The following is a 19,665-nucleotide window of genomic DNA, read 5'->3' as shown; positions in this document are numbered from 1 at the left end:
CTTAAAACTGCTCATCTCTGCCATCATAGCATGAAAATAGCCATCACCAATACATAAATAATAACCATGGCTGTGCTCCAATAAAGCTTTATTTATAGAAACTAAAAAATGAGTTTTATATAATTGTCATGTATTAACGATGTACTATACTTAACGTTAATTTTTAAAAACCATTTAAAAATGTAAAATCTGTTCTTGGTTTGCAAGTCATACAAAAAATGGGAAGCAAGGCAGCGTTTGGCACTGAGGCCGATTTCAGCTGAAAACAATGAAGATTTTCACAGCAAGGCAACTGAAGTAAAACAGTCTCCCTCTTAAGAAGGCAAGGAGGATTGTTGGAGTGAATGAGAAGCTGAAAATGATGGCCCAAGGTGACTTCCAGTTTGAAGATCTTGTTGCTCTGGTATTGTTTGGTTATGAAAAGTAAGGAATTGAAAGATAATATTTTAGTTATTTAAAATGTTATTTTTTCATTTAGCTCAAAATATTGACTATTTTTTTCAGTATCTTAATAGAAATCTGTATTTTTATATTTTTCTAAACTGGAAAGCTACTTTCCAAACCTGAATTCTTCTTTACATTCTGATTTATATCTGACTTCAGACAACATCTTCAGTAACAACATCTTCAATTTTGTAACGGATGCCACCATGTAGCAAAGATTCTGGCCTTCATTCCGCGGTCAACGAGGTCTAACCTGCCTTATTTTGTTGTTGTTCTGTTTTGTTTTGTTTTAGGCTTTTAACAATATGAAGCCATCATTTTTAGTTTCTGTCTCTAGTGATAAATGGAAAAGAGGGCTGAGAAAGGGGCTTTACTGGCCCAACCAGAAACAGAACCCACGACTGTATTGTCTCCCTTGCACACAGCCCCATCTGATTATTCTTGTCATCAATGCTACTTTTGTTGCTTGCCAATTTTGTGCAAATATAAGAAGTCTGGACTGCTACAGAGAATAAGAGAAACTCAGAAGACTCCCATGTAAATCAAGTCCACTGAAATATCAATACATAGGGGAAGGAAGATTTGCTTTTAGACATTGGAAAGGTTTTTTGTTCCTCATTGCTACATACTTCGAATTCAGTCTTGACCATTGCGCCTTTTTGTCTTAAGGCTTTGGCGCTGTGCAAGGGCAACACTGTTGGGACAGCTGCTATACTAAGCTAAACTATACGAGTGGGGTCTGATTTGGGTTTTGTAGGTCCTGCCACTCTCCTTATAAAAAACAACACTGCACAATTATGGATAAAAATTCGGTATAAGACCTCAAAAGGAGGTATGCAAGAGACGAGATCTGAAACTAAGCTGTAAGCTGAGAGTAAATTCAACTCAATATCACAAAAGAGGGTGATTTCACTTGTTTTATTAAGATTATTCATGGAACCAAAGACAGATGACTTCAAGGCTTAGAAAAGCCAAATGTCTCTGAGCAATAAGATTTTCATAACATGTTAAGCAATCAAACACTGGGAATTAATGGCAGGGACTGCGTTACCAGTGACGGACTCTACCTATCTCACGGTTTAATCCGCACCCCTTTCCTTTGATGGCCCCATCATTATTCATCCCCTGAAGAAGACAATATTATCCAGTCACCCCTCAACCTAGAATCCTGAGACCCAAAATTAAGTAGGCAAATAATCTGCTGAAATATGTTATGAAAATAAATAGAAATTGATTTTTAACAAATAAAGACTATCTTAAGATATGACAGAAGGATTCTATTCATGAGAACATGTTTTTGAAATGTACCGTTTTTTTTCTGAAAATGATCAAAACTTTAGAACCTAGGATAATGGGGATTGTTGAGCCGGTGCCCTTGTGTTCTGTCAGGGAGTTCTGGTTTTCCTTCTCTGTCACTAAGTGCACACACTGAAGCATGTAATTACGGCAGCATGCTGAGAATTGAACTGCTGCTCCACGAGCATATGTCTTTTCCTAAATGCCCTCTGAGCAATAGCTGATCAATGAGCATATCTTTGCTGTTCATGCCAATGTGTTTAACTTAGGTCAATCAGATGTAACAGAATCTTTTGCCTCTTAGCTGAATATTAGAATTTTATCCATGTAGTCAGGAAAAGTCATCTAAATTTTGCTTAACAGAATTTCATCAGATTCATGGATATTGAAGGAAATTTGGGGTGCAACTTGGCCCGGATTCCATGCAGCTGAATGTGTAGCTATCCATATCATCAAAAGCAAACCTGTCATTTGTTAGTGGTTTTTAAAAAGAATATACCTACATTTGTGAAACATTTCAAGTTGTGTTTCAAAATTTTTAAAAAAGACAAAATGTATGGTTAATCTCTGAAATTAGAGCAGATTAAAGATGCTAAGGAATGCATCTGTTTCCTTCTGCTGCATTATTAGGTGATTTCTTCAGCCAGAGGAAAGGAGTAGAATTATAGTCACTTAGCTAAAAATTGTGCATAATACGCAATATTAGCGAAGTTTTTAAATAGCTATTTTATTATTGATGTAATCATTAACCACTTTTAGAATGAATCACCTAAAACATATTTGATATGTCTAATGTTACATAGCGCATACCAAATAGGAACTCATCTGTTGTACCTACTACCATGTAGAAAGCATGGAAATTACTGGCTTAAAGAACCTGAGGGCTATGCATTTCTGATACCTGCAAATCTATAAATGCACCAGGAATTGCCTAGAGATAAACTATTTCTAACACATATATCTCACATATCTTATAATATTTGAGTATTTAAATACTATTTTGATTTAAGATAACTTTTAAAGAGTTTCTGAATTCAGGATAGATTTTTGGCCTTATATGTATTCCACAATTAATGGACATTAAACATACAATTACTATCATATCAGAGTTTATGAAATATGAGACTATCTTTTTTTTAAAAAAAAAAGATACTTGAAAAATTTCACAACTACAAAAATATCCAAAGGTAGAGTTATTAATGTGGTAATATTACTTCTGTCCCCAGAACTCTTATTTCACATGTACTCCCAGGACTCTGGGCTACAGAACGGGACTTTGTAAAGCACATGCTCATGGTAGTAATACAGTGATAAGATTTCTATTTGGCCCCAGATTGTGGACTCTCCTTTTCTGTAAATGTTGAATCGTGTCTTTTTATTTTTTGCTAGTAGAGTTACTTTTCCCCAGCATGACTTATGATCCAAATCTTTACCTACAAAAAGCAATGAGTCCTTAAAGTGTCTATGTGTGTTTCATCTAAATCTGTGTAAAGTTGCTTCTTTTAAACTGAATAATCCCTCAGTGGCAACTAGCTCATTTTAATGTTCTTTGATTAAAAACAATTGTGATTTATAGAGCGGCGGTAATAGCTTCATTTAAGATCCTACTGTTATTAACAACACAGCATGAGAGCTCTCAAGACAACAGCTTTTTAGCAGAGAACGTTATGGAGCAAATGTAACACATTTCAATAGCTACAGCCCACCAGAATGCTGCATTAATGTGCAGGCTGAACATATACATATCTGAATAGATTTTATGAAATCAATTCCGTGCATTTTGTTTAGACTTACAAAAATCACAGAGTACACATTTTTGCTAGAGGACTATTTGGATGTGTCTTATATAACATTAGCATATTGCAAATGAGAAATTCATCCATTCTGTTTCACTAGAACAATTTCCTATGCTTCACATATATATTTACCACAATTTAAAAATGTATTTTTTTACTTAAACATTTATTTGTTTCATCCTAAACCCTTAACATTTTTTAAAAAAGAGAGTATCTTTCTTTATTTCCTACTATTAAAATTCAGTGACATTTGCCAGAAAGATAAATGACATGGTGGTCTGCAGGTAGCAACTAAGTTTCCTTTAACATTAGACATGCAGCAAGTAATTGAAACTGTTATATTAAAGAAGGTAAAACATCTTATCTTGCTGCACATCTATACAGACATTCAACTAGGAAATATTTGAGATCAAGAGTATAATGTTGTGTTGTAACACCATGGTTTTTGAAAATCTGTATTTTTAGGCTTACATAGATAAGCCATCATAATTATTATGAGAAATATTCTCACCAAACACATATAGAGAGCTTACTTCTAAGGTTTGAATGTATATTTGAATATAAAAGCTGAATGGATCTGCTGGAGCGATTTAGAAGGACCTTCTCATTTTATTGCTGGAGAAAACTCATTGCAGTGATTATCCAAGGTCACACCAAGGTCGTGGAAGATCGGGGCTGATTTGATATTCCTTAGATTGTCTCATGCTGCTTCTGCTGTGCTATTCCCATCCCTTCCCCTTAGTACAGATTTAAACAAAGACGTAGAGGATCTGTACAATGGCTATAGCTGGCTTAACCTCATTATAACTTTGTCTTTTTCCATATACTCTGTAGGTAAAAGTATTACCCACTTTCCATATTTTTGGTCAGAAACAAACCAAATTTTGCCAGTCTCTCTCTCTCTCTCTCTCTCTCTCTCTCTCTCTCTCTCTCTCTCTCTCTCTCTCCTCCTCTCTCTCTCTCTCTCTCTCTCTCTCTCTCTCTCTCTCCCTCCCCTAAGGTCCTTTTGTTTCGTTTATGCTGAAATGGTAAAGCCTGAATTGGCAGTGGTCAATTGAGGACCCTGCATGGCTTCTTGACCCTTCTGAATTAGCTGAAAGGATTCGATAAAACATCTTCAGGGAGGTTCCAAATAGAATAGTACACAAGGCCCTTGAGAAAGTTTAGGATATGCAAGAATGACACTTTATGGCTGCTTATCATTGCCCCAGGATCCTAGAGTTTGCAGGAGGAAATATGGTAGGGAAGAGAGAGAAGAAATTAAGGTGATTTTCCTGAGCCCAGAAAGGCATGTGTTTGCCTCATTCAAAAGGCAAAGATGTAAATCAACCTTCTCAAGTCCAATGCTGTTTGAACTGATATTTACTGAAAGTGACCCAAGAGATTCAAAACTATTACAACCACAAGGTTGCTAAGCATCCCTCTAAGGTACACAGAAGGAGACTAAAGACTTCTAACTCGCTCCAAGACTGTTCAAATAGAAAGATCTCAAGTCATTACAAAAGCAATGTGACCCGAATGCTTCTAGACCCTAATAGGAATGAGTTTGCCATTGTCAGTTTAAAAATAAAAATGTTATAAACAGCCTTTCCGAATTCAAAAACAATACCACTAAATTCCCAGGTATTTCTATTTATTAATAAGTTTTTATTTTGTACTTGTATGAGTATTATACATGTAAAATTAGACTGTTGAAGGTCAAAGGTCTTATATAAAGTAAGGGCTTAATAAATAGTAAGATACTACAATTTTAAGTAATGTTCGATTTTGTTTCTTACACCATAATAGATTGCTTTAAAATTGTATTTTCTGTGTCATAGTTAGTGTCACACAGCAAAGCAAACATTTCACTAGCAAGATGTAAATGAAGCAAACCTATTTGGTTAAATATAGGAAAACTCAGCTTTTTGTTTAAAAAATATTTTATTCAGTTATTGACCAATATGTTTGTGTGTCTGTTTGTATATTTAAAAAGAAGGCACAGTTTAAGCTATTTATCTTCAATTTCAAAAGGAGACAACTCAAATATTGGGGTTAATACATTTGATTTTAAACTCAGTACTAACCATGATCCCTGGATATGCTGAATCTTGACTAATTATTATGCAAGACTTCAAAATGGCCAAAGAGAGATTGAGAAAACAGAGATTCCATCAAAAAAACAAACAAACAAACAAACAAAAAAAAAACTCTATGAGCTCACCCATGCTTGTATTATTCCATTTAACCTGTGCTAGAAAATTATCAACCACCACAATTTTGCGAAATCTAACTTACCTTCTTGGAGATTCACTTTAAAAACAGCCTCCTATCACTTTCCAAATGGTTGATTTCTCCATCTTACAAACTCTCTTAGTTTGGCTTCAGTGGCACTAAATCCTCACAGCTTTCCTTCTCTATTTCTTTGGCCACTATTTTACATTTTTTCTGCTTCTTCTCTATCCAAAATTTAAATGTTGTAGTTTTACAGGCCTTGTCTTTGTAACTTCTTTTGTTCTTAATGTAAATTCTCATCCTTGATTAACTTGCAGCATTTAGTGTCATTTAACAGAAAGATAGTTCCCACTATCCCATCCCACAAGCATTTTTCTTTATATCCTTGCTACTGGTGGGGAGACCAGTATGACTTAGTAGAAAAGAAACGATACTTTATTAAAACCATAATGCATCAAGGTCATCAAGGTCATGAGTAAATTCTATTGACTTACTCTTCAAGCTGAAGTTTAAACACCAAAATCTCCTGTTTTAGTGCAGACAGTAAGATTGTATCATGATGTTCCCAAGAATTACCATTTTTATGACTTTGAGGACCATAAACAACTAGACCCTGGAGAAGAGGCCAAAGGTTTAGAAAGACTAGGAAGAATGTGCATGGAAGGGAAAGAATGGAAGGAGACTATATATATTCCTGAGCAGCTAATGGAAAGACTGTTGATTTGCTATTTTTTTTGCTGGTAATTGACTCTACATGTGCATCATTCCAAACGCTGAAGTCATAATTAATGAGTTACATCAGTGCTCAGGACGCCTGGTTTTTATCGCCAGCCTAGATTTCCCTTTGAGTTTCAGAATGTTTTACAGAGTTATTACTCAATTTATCCATGTTATTTCTAGCTTAGCATTTATGAAAGAAAACTTGTCTACTTTTTTCTGTTTTTGTTACTCTAACGTTCTTTATTTCATTGTTGCCCATGAAGAAACCTAAAAGCTACCATTAACAAACAACTCACTATTCCTCATCCTCTATATCAAATCTGTGCATTCTCCACTATCTCTGCGCTCATTACCTTAGTCCAAGTTATTAGGATTTCTTGTCTGGATAATTTCAATACCCATGGGTTGGTTTTTAAATTTATTTTTATTATTTTTTTAATCAGAATTCTACATGCATGCATGAATTCTACATGATTTAAAAAGTCAAAGAGTTCTACAAAGTTTGTTCAAGACTTGCTACACACCCAGAGTACACTGACATCCTCATCTTCCAGCTCCAAGTTAACCATTTTAATTCTATTAGCTAATCATTTTAGCATTTCCCTCACACCTCCACAAATCAATAATATTGTTATTTCTTGATTCAGTATGGAACATTATTTTTCTGCACATTTTGTATTCCTTAGATTTTCTGTAATTGTCTAGGTTTTTCTTTTTTTAGTATGCTTACTTTTGCATTTATCACAAATTCTTTGCTAGTTGTCTAAATCTAACAGATTGCCTGATATATCAGATATTCTTTCAGTTTCTGCATTTTGAAAAATCTCTCCCACAGCCTATTGACTTGTTCCAATCTGCTTAACTTCCAAGCCTAGCTTGCTTCTCCCTTTTAAGCCCTCCTGGTCATTCCTTTCACCTGTGTCCTAATGTCCTGTTTCCATAATTCCGTAACTTTCTATTTATGATGAGCACTTCCATGGTTCATGTCTTTGCTTTAGTGGTGTGCCTCCTGCAGCCGCCTCTTTAGGAATTGTGTCTGGGAGGTGAGTTTTTGTACCTTGCATGTCACAATATTTTGTGTTCTACCTTAGCAACTTATTGCCAGTGTCTGACTATAGTATTCTAGGTTGAAAATGGTAGTTTTTTAGGATTAGAAGGCAAGGTGCCATTGTTTACTATTGCTTTCTATTTCTCTCTGGAAGTTTGTTGGTTCTTAATTTTGTCCCTCTAAAATTTCATGATGTGGTACTATCTGGGCATGTAATGGACCTTTTTAATTTAACCATGTAAATTTACGTTTCTCTGTCTTTGGAGTTCCTTCCTCCATTTCTCCTATCCTCTCTAGCTAAAATGCCTATAATTTGGATATTGGCTCTTGTGGGCTGATCATCTAATTTTCTTATGTTATCTCTTAATTTCATGTTTTTTCTCTATTACCTGGAATATATTCCCACTTTGTATTTTTGGTCTACTGCCTGAAATGTATACCCTACTCTAACTTCCAAGCCTAGTATTTTGCTTTTTATTTCTTCTAGGCTTTTATTTTCAATATCACTAGAACGTTTTGTTTTTATATTAATCTTTTCCTTTAATTGCACTTTCTTCCTATTTCATGTTTGTACATCTTTTTATCTCTCAAGTTCTTAATCTTAGTTTTTATTGTTTTATTTTTTTCTGTAGTTTTATTTTCTTCAGTTTGCTTTTTAAATTTGTTTTGGCCTTTTTTTTTTCTTTTAAGTAAAGAGATCTTCCTCAGATATCTGATACTTATTTCTTTACTGCTAATGGAGACTAAAATTGAATGGTAGGTCTGAGAGAGTATAGGTTGGACTTTGCCAGTGAAGGCTCAGTAGAGAAATCAGCACCAGACTGTGGGATCCCCCAGGCCTTATTTTTAGGTCCTTACTTTTAGGTCTTATCATGTTGCTCAAGGACAATTTCCCATGCTCAGTGCTTAACTAGAAGCAGCCTAACAGAATTCTAAAAAAAAGGCTGAGATTTTCAACATCTGACCTGTTTTTGTTAGTGTTACCACTTTCTTTTTTGTGCAGATTTTACCACCTTCATTCATACTTGCAATTGTACATGATTTTTTTTTGTACAGAGATTTTGGGTTCATTTCTCCAAAACATATAAACTTCTATCCTTCTGCTCTTATGGGAGGGAATGTTTAGCTTCTCTTTTTTCCTACTTCCATGGAAAGAGAAAGTCTGATTTCTGAGACATTGAGAGACTGTGGTATGAATCCGTTCAATTCCTAACCTATCTTAACTGCTGATTTAAGACTCAACATTCTTCCTTTTGCTTAGTCAGTTTTCATTTCTTCAACTGCTTCCCAGCTTTTAATTTTGTTGCTTATTGTCTCCTCTACAGTTTTTCATAATTTTCTGAATTTTATAAATAAAACGAAATTTACTAATATGCTTATTCTTCCATTTTTACTCCAAGTTTTTAAAACTAGATTTCTTTATTTCCACTCTACCAGCAAAATTATTATTTTTTAAATATAAATTATATTAGTCTTTGCTTAAAGGTCTTGAATCACCTCCTAATTTCGTAGGCATTAAAAAATACCTAAGAAATTTCCAAGACTTTGTGAGACTGAATTATTGCTTTCTGTTGTCTATCATTTCATTTTCTATTACTAATTGTGCTCTAATCTGTGGTTGCCAGAATAAACAAGTAAAAATATACCTATTATTTGGGAGACATACCTATATCTTAAAATATGCATTGTGTATCTGGAATTCAAAGTTAATTGGAAGTCCTATATTTTCTCTGCAACCCTACATAGTTGTTGTATTAGTCTGTTTTCACTCTGCTGATAAAGACATACCCAAGACTGGGAAATTTATAAGGAAAGAGGTTTAGTGGAAAAGCCACAGTTCCGTGTGGCTGGGGAAGCCTCACAATCATGGCAGAAAGCAAGGAGGAGAAAGTCACACACTACATGGATGACAGCAGGCAAAGCGAGCTTCTGCAGACAAACTCTCATTTTTTTTTAACCATCAGATCTTGTGGAGACTCAGTACTACAAGAACAGCATAGGAAACACCTGCCCCCATAACTCAATTGCCTCCCACAGGGTTCCTCCCAAGACACATGGGAGTTGTGGGAGTCACAATTCAAGATGAGATTTGAGTGGGGACACAGAGTCAAACCATAACATTCTGCCCTTGGCCACTCCCATATCTCAAGTCCTCACATTTCAAAACTAATCATGCCTTCCCAACAGTCCCCCAAAGTCTCAACTCACTTCAGCATTAACTCAAAAGTCCACAGTCCAGCGTCTCATTTGAGACAAGGCAAGTCCCTTTGGTCTATTAGTCTGTGAAATTAAATGTTAGTTAATTCCTAGATACAATGGGGGTACAGATGATTAGTTACTTCCTAGATATAATGGGGGTACAGACAATGGGTGAATACCGCCATTCTAAATGGGAGAAATTGGCCTAAACAAAGGGGCCACAGGCCCCATGCAAGTCCAAACTTCAACAGGGCAGTCAAATCTTAAAGCTCCAAAATGATCTCCTTTGATTCCATATCTCACATCTAGGTCACGCTGATGCAAGATGTGGGTTCCCATGGTCTTGGGCAGCTCTGCCCCTGTGACTTCGCAGGGTACAACCTCCCTCCCAGCTACTTTCATGGGCTGGCATTGTCTGTGGCTTTTTCAGGTGAACAATGCAGGCTCTCAGTGTATCTACCATTCTGGAGTCTGGAGAATGGTGGCCCTCTTATCACAGGTGATGCCCCAGTAGGGACTCTGTGTGGGGGCTCCAATTCCACATTTCCCTTCTGCATTGCCCTAGCAGAGGTTCTCCATCAGCACCCCACTCCAGCCACAAACTTTTGCCTGGGCATTCAGGCATTTTCCTATATCTTCTGATATCTGGGCAGAGGTTCCCAAACCCCAATTCCTGACTTCTGTGTACCTGCAGGCTCAACACCACATAGAGTTATCAAGGCTTGGGGCTTGTACCCTCTAAGCCACAGCCAGAGCTCTATGTTGGCCCCTTTCAGCCTTCTCAGGCTGGAGCAACTGGGATGCGGGGCACCAAGTCCGTAGTCTGCACACAGCACAGAGATCCTGGGCCTGGCCCGTGAAACCATTTTCTCCTAGGCCTCTGGGCCAGTGATGGGAGGGGTTGCCATGAAGACCTCATATGCCCTGGAGACACTTTTCCCAGGTCTTGGTGGTGAACATTAGGCTCCTTGTTACTTGGGCAAATTTCTGCAACTGGCTTGAATTTCTCCTCAGAAAATGGGTTTTTCTTTTCTATCACATTGTCAGGTTGCAAATTTTCCAAACTTTTATACTCTGCTTCCATTATAAAACTGAAGGTCTTTAACAGTATCCAAGTCACCTCTTGAATACTTTGCTGCTTAAAAATTTCTTCCACCAGATGCCCTAAATCATCTCTCTCAAGTTCAATGTTCCACAGATCTCTAGAGCAGGGGCAAAACGCTACCATTCTCTTTGCTAAAATGTAACAAAAGTCACCTTGCTCCAGTTCGTTCCTAATCTCCAGCTGAGACCACCTCAGCCCAGACCTTTTTGTCCATGTCGCAATCAGGCTTTTGGTCAAAGCCATTCAACAAGGCTCTAGGAGGTTCCAAAGTTTCCTATATTTTCCTATCTTCTTCTGAGCCCTCCAAACCTTTCCAACCTTTGCCTGTTATCCAGTTCTAAAGTTGCTTCCACATTTTTGGGTATCTTTTCAGCAGTGCTTCACTCTACTAGTAGCAACTTACTGTAACAGTCTGTTTTAATGCGGCTGATGAAGACACACCCAAGACTGGGAAATTTACAAAGGAAAGACGCTTAATCGCGAATTCCATGGCTGGGGAAGCCTCAAAATCATGACAGAGGCAAGGTGGAGCAAGTCACATCTTACGTGCATGGCAGCAGGGAAAGAGAGCTTGTGTAGTGTAGGCAAACTCCCATTTTTTTTTGTTGTTGTTGTATTTTTTTTTTAAACCATCAGAACTCGTGAAACTCATTCACTATCACAAGAACAGTGCAGGAAAGACCCGCCCCCAAAATTTAATCACCTCTTACCAGGTTTCTCCCACAACATGTGGGAATTGTGATAGTTACAATTCAAGATGACATTGGGTGCGGACACAGAGCCAAACCTTATCAACAGTCTTCTTTAGGTCATTAAGCAAGCTGAGATTTTTTTTTCCCGTTATCCATTCCTCAGGCCTGCTATTTGATCTACCAGACATGCTCCTCCCTCTGCCTCCTCCAGATTCCTTTTCGCCTTCCCAGTTTAAATTTCAAGTCTCTTTCTAAATGTCAGGGTCTCAGAGAAGTCTTTCCTAATCTCCCAAACAAGATTTGGTCTCCCTACACTCACTCACCAAAATTCTCTATTTCTTCTTCTGATTATTAATTGGAATTTAATCTATTTGAATAATCACTTGTTGAACCTTTGTCTATGATACTAGATTATAAGCAACTTGAGAGCAATACAGGATTGTCTTATTTTCAGCTGTAGTGCAGTGCCAGGTGTATTTTCTAGTTAATAATAAATACACAATACTTATTATTTGAATGAATGAATGAACCTATTTGAAAATAAAAAAACTGAGACAAACATTATTAAAATGCTTAAGGATTTATAAAAATTTTTATTATTGTGTCCAACTACAAAATCATTTCAAAGTATTACACAATCATGTTATCCTTGATCTATTTACTCGCTTTAATCCTGTAAATAACTACTAATTGATTCAGTTTTAAAATACTGAACTAAAAATTATCTGATTTAATGTTAAGAAGTTGCAATGCTCCAAGAATTATTAATGACAGAAAAGCTAAAGTGTTAAAAATAAATACATTTATTTGCCAAGTAGTGCTAAAAGACATGAAGAAAAATAAAGCAGGGTAGGGGTACAGAGAACAGTTATTGTAGATATGGGAATCAGGGAAGATTTATATGTTAGGTTGACAGTTGAGCAGAAATCAGCAGAATATTTGACTAAGCCATGAGGATATCTGATTGTTCTTTATTTACACTCATGTACAAAAAATTTTTTTGTTTTGCATTCATGAAAATATTTTTATATTAGAATATTATAAAATTTTAATTTGAAAATCTGTTTTATTTTGCAAATATTTCCCATAATTTGCAATGTACTTTTCTCATCATAGATCCAGTGTTTTTCTTTATTATAGTTGGCACGTTTTATTCTTCTTCATTCCCAGGTTCCAGATTATGGCATTTGAAGCCTCCCTGGTGTGAGAATAAGACCCATGTGGGACTACATATTCATGTTACAGAAAGAGAAGCTTTGAGACAACTGTGCTAACAGAGTCACACCTGAATTCTTTGCCATTGATACTCAGACTCCCAGTTATTTTCTAGAGGGAAAAATAATTTTGGTTTATTCTTTCAGTCACATAGATATAGGCAATCCCAAAGGGGCTTACTGATACAGGTTTCCAAATAATCATTTCCCTGGAGACTTATAATGTGGGATGATTTAAAACTGATAAGCATAGTTCAACCAGTCATCCTTCTTTTCTGTTATTACCTACAATCTTTGAGTGGTCCTGGCATCTGATTCTATGTGATTCCTTAGATATGTTGCATGCAGACAATAATACATTTTATTTCCATGTACAAATTCTTCATCCTCAAAGTGAAAGCCTGAGAGACAGAGAAAGAACAGAGAGATGCAAGTCCCATTTTAAATGTACCTGAAAATCAGGCTGTAGCAAAGTGATAACTCTTGCAGTTTGTCATTTCTTAATTTCAAATTCAATATACAATATATTGTATCTTATTACCTACATTATAAACTTTTTTTTTTGTCCTGAGACAGAGTCTTGCTCTGTTGCCCAGGCTGGAGTGCACTGGTGGGATCTCAACTCACTGCAACATCCGCCTCCCAGGTTCAAGTGATTCTCCTGCCTCAGCCTCCTGAGTACCTGGGGCTACAGGCAGGTGCCACCACACCCAGCTAATTTGTTGTATTTTTAGTAGATATGGGGTTTCACCGTGTTAGCCAAGATGGTCTCAATCTCCTGACCTCGTGATCCACCTGCCTCAGTCTTCCAAAGTGCTGGGATTACAGGTATGAGTCACCGCAAGTAGCCATAAACTATTTATTGACATGGAAAAGATCATCACTTCTCCACATTCTTAAATAACTTCTCATAATAAATAGAGCCTGTATCATTCTAACTATAAAGGCATTGCCCTACAATAATAGTTAATATTGAGTGTTTAATAAGTACAGGTGTAAATTTATTAATAGATAGATAATAGATCAATCGATAAAAGATTATTAGATATAAACTTATTTAAACATCAAAATAACTCTTATAAGGTGATACCACTTTTCACAGAGGAGAAAACTGAGGTGCAGAGAGGGTAAGCAATCTGTCCTAAATTTTAGAAATAATAAGTGATAGGCCCTCAATATGAACCCCAATACTCTTGACCCAAAGCTATTTTACAGAATATCAGTCATGATTCTGTGCTGCTTAGTCTTCACCTTAGTTACTCTTCTATCTAGCCCCTCTCAGGACCCTATTTCTTCTTTTATCAATCAGGCGAGTCAAATAGCATTTTTTTGTGATTCACTTCTTCACCTGCCAAACACATGAAAAAACTCCTCCAGAACCGTGCCCTTCATTCCAAGCCTATTCACACAGAATATCAACAATTCTACCATTTGCAGTATTGAGTATAGGTTTTGAATATCATCTTAGTCCTGAAATAAACACTGACTGACAAGAATATTGAATGCCATAATAATTGACTCAGTGCATCCTTTTTCCTTTTTAACATTGCTTTTCATTTTACATTCATAATAAAATATGAGAATAACTCTGGTTCCCAATGATTTAATTAATACTTTTTCATCCAGGCAGTGAGGCTAAGACCTTGTAATGCATTAATCTTGTCAGTCTCTTTACGTTTTTTTCTATTTCTATATAATAATCATAATGGAAAATTATCAAGCCAGGGTTGAAAGATGATTTTAGAGACCGTCAATATGAATTCACTAGATATTTACACAGACTGCTCAAGTTTTAGAAAGATAAAAAAACTTACTTAGAGAAAAAGTGAGGTATGTGTTGTAAAACACATACTAAAGACAATAAATCTGGGTCTAATCTCATTTTCATTTCTAACTTGTGTGGCAAAGTTACTTACTTTGTTCATCTGTTAAATGGGAAGGTTGAATTTTAGCGTAGCGGCTCATTCCTATGCTAAAAATTCTATTATTTACATGTTATTGCAAAGTGAAGGAAGTAACAAGTTGTGGTGGTGATCTGTCTTCCAGAATTGATATCTAGCATCATATGACTTTGACTCTCTCCAAAAAATGCAAAAAATAACCATAAGATATTTATTCAAATGATATTGTAAAGTTGACATGGTTCAGAAAAAGAAACTACACACCCCTTCCCACCCAGGTTCGAACCTCCACCACCCATCTTTGATGGCTTCCTTAATTCTTAGTCATTTATATTATAAAGTCCATAGATGAGTAGGTATTTTTAAAGAAATAATTGCTTCTCTTCCTAAAGAACATGGATGAGAAAGCTCCTCCAACTTTTCATCCCATACATTACTTTTGAAATCGTTTTTAAGTCTCCGTTGACAGGATCACTCTTGGCCACTGGCTACTCATGCTTGTATCAAATTTTTCTTGTCTGTCGCTCTCAACTTTGCCTGCTAGAATCACTTGGGGACCTTGTAAAACTACTGACGCCTGGGTCCTAGCCCTAGAGAGTCTGATTTATAGGTCTGGTGCGGGGCCAAAGCATTGGGATTGTTGTAAAGCTCCCCAGGTGGTTCTAAAGAGCATCTAATGTTGAGAATTCCTCTGAGTTCTGAAAATATGTGAAAGATTCGGACGCTGACTCAGTTAATGTGCTGCGTTCACTTTCTGTATCAGTCTCTATGCATCTGAGTTAAAAGAAAAAGCATATACTATCCATTTATGGCTATCAGGGAATATTGCTATTTTAAAATAAAGAAAAATATTGCATACTTTTCTATATTTGAGGGACCTGTATAATTCCTCTTAGGTATAAAAGCACTTTTTTCCTTTAGAAAAAAATTTTTGTTTTTCATTACGAAAGGCAAGGTGTAAGGCAGTGTTTGAATGAGAAAACAGATACACATAATTAAATGCTTTGCATAATGAAGTTTCTATTTGTTCTTGCTGGTATAGAGAGGCTATTTTAAGGCATAATAATTTCAGCATTGAACAGGTAGCTCCAAACGCAGGATTCTCTGTGTGTGTGTGTGTGTGTGTGTGTGTGTGTGTGTGTATCTGTGTGTGTTTGGATTGTCTTGTAGTTTGTTTTTCAATGTTGTGTTGTTGCAGGGGGTTTCTTCCCCTCCTTTTTGGAGTTTTGCGAGGTGTGGGATCAGCAGTGGCGGTGGAGGATACAGAAGGAATGATGTGGTTAGGGATGGAAAGTATAAAAGAGCTGGGAGAGAAGAATTTGCAAAGACGGAATGGATCCCAGCAACACAGGTACCAATCAAGCCCAAAGGAAAAACACAGGTACAATGTTATTTTAAAACACCCTGAGACAGTGTGTGGTTAGTAAATCTAGAAAGAGCAGTTTGCTATTCTGTGCTGTAATTTCCCTAAGCCCAAATCTTTAATACAGCTTTATCAACTACTAACTTAATAATGGCTGTCTCTTCCCTTTGCTTTGGAAACTAAAGTCTATATTTACAATTTGAGGTGAAGCAGACCAGGAAAGCTGGAGGAATACATAGAGTAGTGAAGAGGGAGCCAGAATGGTCAGGGAGAAACCAGCCAAAACCAGGAATTTGGCAGTAACGCTGAAAAGTTAACAACTGAGATATATAAGCATGATCTCCAAGAATTCGCAGAAATATTTGGGAAGAATATAAATTTATTTTACTCTAAAGTGAGATTGGAATTAAAATTATTTCATTAAGGAATTAAAGAAAAATTTGCCCCCACTGAAGGTCAGAGGACACAACTGGGTTATACTTTGTTGTATTCATGAATGGGACAGAATTCCTTGTACAGAACTGTTATTTATCTCTTCATCAGTTCCATTACTGTTTCTGGGGTAGCTACATCACAAGGTACAGAAAACAAAATGCATGGAGCTTTCATCTTACAATAGAGTAGAAGAGCTTAACACATACCCTTAACTGAAGAGCTAAGATCTTGAGAGAACTCCGGGTTTCTATGTTATTATAGCCATGACCTATTTGAGCCCTATGGAAAGTCCTGTGGCATTGCAATGTCTTTTTACCTAAAGTTATAGTTACTTCTTGTTATTGCTTTTGTAAGTGAGACGGAAACCCTATCAAAAGAAGAAAACAAGCCATAAATTGTCCAACATTAGGCCAATTACAGGATGCTAAATAGTTTGCAAGTCTGTAAACAAGGTATACATTATTGAATTACTGGTAGCTTGTATTCATATGGTATTTTTTCTTCCTTTATAGGCCTTAGAATAAGATACGCTGAAATTCTTAATGATGATCAATTTAACTAGATTCATGAGATATTCTTCATGATAGGTTCATTTTTCTTTTTTCTTAGAGACATGCTATTTTTACAGACATTTATTACAATTTTCAGCCTAGTGGTTCCAAAAATACATACAACACAAAATAAGTAAAACACAAGAAATCTATGCCTAGCTGTCTGTGTAAGAATCCTTACAATAACATTAAAAGTGCAAACGATAGGGCCCCAGCTATAGTAGGACAGGGATAAGAAACAGAAATCTAATTTTTAGAAAAGCACAGAGAAACCAGGCTTCAGAAACACTGGGCTGTATGACAGACCCCTCAAATGATCTATAGTTGTGAAGCTTAAATATATTTTGCTGCTAAGAGCAGATGCATATATTATGCTTCTGTTGTCGAATAATGTTCCTTTTCATTTGAGAGTTTTACTTTTTCTTTTTTCTCTGCTACTATTTCATCTTTATATAGCCTCCTTTACAGAATTTTTCATTCTTACGTGTTCAGTAGGTTTCTTAGGTTATTGCCTAGAGGGTATTTTGTCTCCTGTAAGGAAATATAGTAATTTCAGATGGAGACACAGAGAAGATAAACTTCAATGTGAAATAAGCTAAGATTCAAGAACTTATGCAGAGAAGAATATTCCAAAACACTCTGCAAAGTGTTATATGCTACATTCTATTGCGATTCTATATTTAGTTTCTAGAACCTGGCACATATCAGATGTGAAATAAATATTTGTTGAATTAATTCATAAATGAATAATTCATGAATTAATTAATTAAGAAGCAGCATAGCATACAAGCCAATAAAAAAGTCACTTGAGTTAGCCAAAGGTAGCTGTCAGGGAGTTATACCTAATAAGTCTTTGAATTTTTGTTTACTTAGACCAATGTCCATTTTAGGTACATTACCAGGATTTTACAGAATCATAAAAAGAGCAAAATTTTAAGTAAAGTGTTGCTGCACACACATGAATATTAGAAGCACCACATTACTTCTAAAGTCAAGAAGGGTAAGTATCACAGAAAAATATGCCATTGGATTACCTCTATCATGTACCATTAGAACATGGTCCACTCATATTCCCAAGTTTTGAAACATTTATTTAAAAAGTAGCTTGTTTTGTTCATCTTTTCTTATAATGATCATTTTCTCTCCATTGATATCAGACTTAAGATAACTTTATATGTGAGCATCACCTTCTTAATCCATTCAAAATTCATAATTTATTAGAAACAGAGTTCATTTTTATTATTTTTAATTCCTTTGAAAAATAAGAATGCTATGTTTATTATTTTTCATTGCTTTGAAAAATAATGTTTTGATGCCAAAATAATTACATCTGAAAGAAGGAGAGGGTGGTTATTTAATTAATAAAAATCTGTAATTTAACCAGAACAGTAAAATAAGATTTTTTAAAACTTTATTGTCTTCCTTCTCATTGTTTCATAAACAAAGATATAAGTGTTATTGAACAGGACAGAAATTCTTTTTCTTGGAAGAGATCTGGCAGCATTTAGGTTCTGGAACTGAAAAGAGCTAACCCAATTCAATACTCTGCCATTCAGCATTTAAGTATACAGACAAAGAGGCCAGATGGAGTGTTCACTCCTATAATCCCAGCACTTTGGGAGGCCAAGGTTGGTGGGTCACGTGAGGCCAGGAGTTCAAGATTAGCCTGGCCAACATGCAAAAGCCCTGTCTCTACTGAAAATTAAAAAAGAAATAGCTGGGCGTACTGGTGCACACCTGTAATCCCAGCTACTGGGGAGGCACAAGAATCACTTGAACCCGGGAGGTGGAGTTTGCAGTGAGCTGAGATCGTGCCACTGCCCTTCAGCTTAGGTGACAGAGTGAGACTTTGTCTCAAAAAAAAAAAGTATAGAGTAGAATAATTATAAGGTCTGAATGTACCCTTTAACCTGAAATATAAATGATGAACAGTAGCCAAACAGAGGAGTATGTGAAAAAAGATCCCTCCTAGCTGAAAGAATAGGAAGTGCAAGGCAATAGGCAGTAAGGAGCTTGGTGTGTTTGCTAAACATTAGGATGTTATCCCTGATGAGCGAGAAGCGCAGTAGGTGTGGTAGAAAGTGGTGGGTTTCAAGGTTAGAGGCCCAGTCAAAAGTAAAACATGTATAGGTTTGTAGGCATAATAAGGGCTTGATTTTATTCTGATCGCAATGAAAGGTATCCAGAGAGTTTCCAATAAGGATAAAAGGTTGGGTTGAGGCTTATATTTTTAAAATATTACTCTTCCTTTTTGGATATGACTTAGGTGTGGTCACAAAAATGTTCTGATGAGAAGCTACAACAGGAATACAAGAATGAGATGCCTTCGATTGGACTTGGGCAGCCATGAAAAGGGTATGTTCTGGTGGTTATCTTTTGATGGGCTATTTCCTCTTCCTTCTGCTATCTTCTTTGTACTGGGGTTCATCCCCACGCCCCTCACCAGCAAGTCTGTGCTTTAGACTCTGCCTGCTGCAGGCATTGACAAAGATTCAGACGGAAAAAGAGTTAAAATTCATGATTTCTCCTAGTTGTACTGGCAGCTCAGACTCCTGGAGTGGCGGCAGTGGAAGACTTCTTAAAATCCAAGCTCCGCTGAGGCGGGCGGACCACGAAGTCAACAGATTGAGACCATCCTGGCCAACATGCTGAAACCCCGTCTCTGCTAAAAATACAAAAAAAAAAAA

The sequence above is a fragment of the Cebus imitator genome, unplaced genomic scaffold (genome assembly GCF_001604975.1).
Source record: "Cebus imitator isolate Cc_AM_T3 unplaced genomic scaffold, Cebus_imitator-1.0 Scaffold168, whole genome shotgun sequence".
In the NCBI taxonomy this organism is placed as follows: Eukaryota; Metazoa; Chordata; class Mammalia; order Primates; family Cebidae; genus Cebus; species Cebus imitator.
This window is presented reverse-complemented; position numbering follows the sequence as displayed.